Source organism: Propithecus coquereli, unplaced genomic scaffold (genome assembly GCF_000956105.1).
Source record: "Propithecus coquereli isolate 6110/MARCELLA unplaced genomic scaffold, Pcoq_1.0 Scaffold32, whole genome shotgun sequence".
NCBI lineage: Eukaryota > Metazoa > Chordata > Mammalia > Primates > Indriidae > Propithecus > Propithecus coquereli.
Window position 1 is genome coordinate 6,213,004 of NW_012148841.1, and position 3,374 is coordinate 6,216,377.

Here is a 3,374-nt window from a genome sequence, read left to right on the forward strand (position 1 = left end):
AAAAAAAAAAAAAAAAAAAAAACAAGTGCCCTGGGTTTTTTAAACTCTCATGGCCATAAAAGAAAAAATTAGGCAGGGGAATTTGTTCCAGATCAGTGCTGTTTACAGAGTAACAGTCTTGCTGAATTTAATTTTTTAAATGACACGCAGACTTTATCTCTTTATTTCTTCCAATATATTTCTCTAGTGATTTGTATTCTATTTTACAAAATTATTGGTTCGCAGCACATTGGGAATAAAAACTGGTCCTTCACCACAGAGAATTTGAGAACCACTATTCGAGATTAAAGAGAACTAAAAGACACGACAACTACACAAAACATGTGATCCTAGACTGGAGTACAGATTTCAATTTTTCACCTAAATATCTGTGTGTGTGTGTGTGTGTGTGTGTGTGTGTGTGTATGTACATGTACATACATACACATATATATCCATTAGGATAACTGGGAAATTTGAATATGGACTTCACGTTAAATGACAATATTGTATCAATGTTAAACTTTCTGAGAATAATTACAGTATAAACAAAAGTCCCCGTTCTTCAGAGACACATGTTGAATTATTTAAAAATGAAGTTAATATGTCTGCAACATACATTCAAATGGCTTAGCAAGAAATACAGTTAGAGGATGGATGGATGAATCTACAGACAGACAGACATGTGGGTAAAAGGGGAAAGTAAATGCAGCAAAATGCAAAAGACTGGTGAATCTACATAAAGAAACCACTAATTTCTTACCATTGAGAAACCATTGATTTATTCTTGCAACTTTTCTTAAAATTTAAAATTTTTCAAAATAAATGCTGGAGGGGGGGAAAAAGGACTCTGCCAGTCCTAACACTTAAGATTTCAACACAATAATGGTTCAGGCAGACTTTCATAAGCTATTCTGGAAACAAACCTATGGGAAACCAGGCACAAAAAAGAAACTCAAAAACTCTAAGAGAGCCAGGTGCAGTAGTTCACAGTTGCAATCCCAGCTACTCAGTCCCAGCTACTCAGGAGGCTAGGGTGGGCTTGAGGCCCAGGATTTCAAGACCAGCCTGGGCAATACAGCAAGACCCCGTCAAAAACTGTAAGAGGCAGGCTTCCTCAAACCTGTTTATTGTGACAGAATGAGAACTCATTCAGCAATTACTACACAGACCATAGTGTCACTATTCGGACACTGAGGGGATAGGAAGACATCACAGAACTGCCCTCTAACTGAAAACCAAATAACCTAAATTAACCAGAAAAAGAAAAATAAATCTAATATACTCTACCGATCACTTGGCTAAGCATTAGAATCACTTGCCGAACTTTTAAAAACCCTAATGCCTAGGCTACATTGTGAAGAAGCCCATCACCCACCCAACAAAGGACTGGCAACAAAACTAGCTGAATGAAGGAAAACAAGGCAGGGTAGCATATGAACCCCAATCTGACTGCAGTTTTATGGACTTAACACTACACTATTTAAAATACAGCCGAGCTCCTCCAGATTTAGTGATCTTTTTTATTTTTATGGATATCCTTAAGTTTTTTAAATTTTTCAACAAATATTTCTATATTCTCAAGGTTAATACTATACATGCTCAGGCACAAAAAATTGAATTGAATTTATTTGAAGTAGAAGAAGACAAATGCTTTGTATTGAAATCAAATAAATATGATATATAATGCTATTAACATACCCGTCTTAAGGTACATGCTCTAACATTATAGATGATTTAGGAAAAAGGACAGACTTCTATACCTTTTTTTCTGTCATGATTTCCTCATAGTCATGACCAAGAGTCACTTTTTTTTAACTTTATTTACAAGGAATATTCACACAAAAATAATATCACAATTGCACATAAGAGTTTAAGTATAATTACTAAAAAGAACTTCGAAATGAATCTTGTATCACTCTACCACAATCCACAACTTTTTTGGGGCCGGAGGATCACATGGTTCACATATAAAGAGGAAACATCCAGGGACTTGTGTGGGACCTGTGTGTACAAAGTAACATCCAACAAGTATTCTTAACATAAGAAAAATTTTCCATTCATGATTCAAGTACCATTTTAATCAAAATGTGAAATTATATCAAGAGGTTTGGGAATTTAATACTTTAAAACCAGTAACTAAATGAGATTAACTCATCTCCATTCCTATTCCTTCCACAGCTGGAAATCTTGCTGATGGTTGTGGGGGAGGTGGACGCAGCAGTAGTAGAAACAGTTGAACTAGAATATTCATTTTAATATTGATATGACTCTTCTCAGAAAACCCGAGAAAATTAATCGAGATCTACCAGAATTAACAAATTCAATAATTTGTTGGATTAAAATTCAATAATTTGTTGGATATTTTACAGTAACGAGAGTTCTAAAAATGTATCCATGCCAGCAACACTGAGATTAAAAAGTAGTAGCAAAACTAAATACAAACTGAGTACTATTAACTTTAAAATATGAAACCTACCCAAATGTAAAAATGATAAAACTATAAATTTAAAGATTAAATGAAATACCACGTAGATACCACACAGAATATTTCCTATAACTTGATCTTTTGATAGTAAAATTCAAATGAGTTTGACAAAAATGCTAAAGAAATTAAACAGTATTACATATTCATGCTGCTACATTTTTATAATATATTAGAGTTTAAAATTAAATTTTTCTAGTTTAAACAGAGAAGACACTAATAAGTAGACTAAAACCGTATTTACATAGTCAGATTTAAATGTTAAATCTTTATAGCAACCACAAATAACAATCAAAACACAATTGAATCTATAATAAATGTACTTAAGAGAAACAGCTGTTACACAATTATTTTGGATCATACCTCATACTACATTCTACAATAAATTTCTCATGTCTTGAAGAGTTAAATACAAAGAATAATCCCTAAAAACAAAAGCTTGACCCTGAAAGCATATCCTAGCTTTGGAGAAGAAGAGAGGAAGGAAGAAAATTCACTATAGAAAAAATGAAAAGAAGCCGGGCGCAGTGGCTCATGCCTGTAATCCTAGCACTCTGGGAGGCCGAGGCGGGCGGATTGTTTGAGCTCAGGAGTTCGAAACCAGCCTGAGCAAGAGCGAGACCCCGTCTCTACTAATAATAGAAATTAGCTGGACAACTAAAAATATATAGAAAAAATTAGCCGGGCATGGTGGCGCATGCCTGTAGTCCCAGTTACTCGGGAGGCTGAGGCAGGAGGATCGCTTGAGCCCAGGAGTTTGAGACCAGCCTGAGCAAGAGCGAGACCCCATCTCTACTAAAAATAGAAAGAAATTAACTGGACAACTAAAAATATATAGAAAAAATTAGCCGGGCATGGTGGTGCATGCCTGTAGTCCCAGTTACTCGGGAGGCTGAGGCAGGAGGATCGC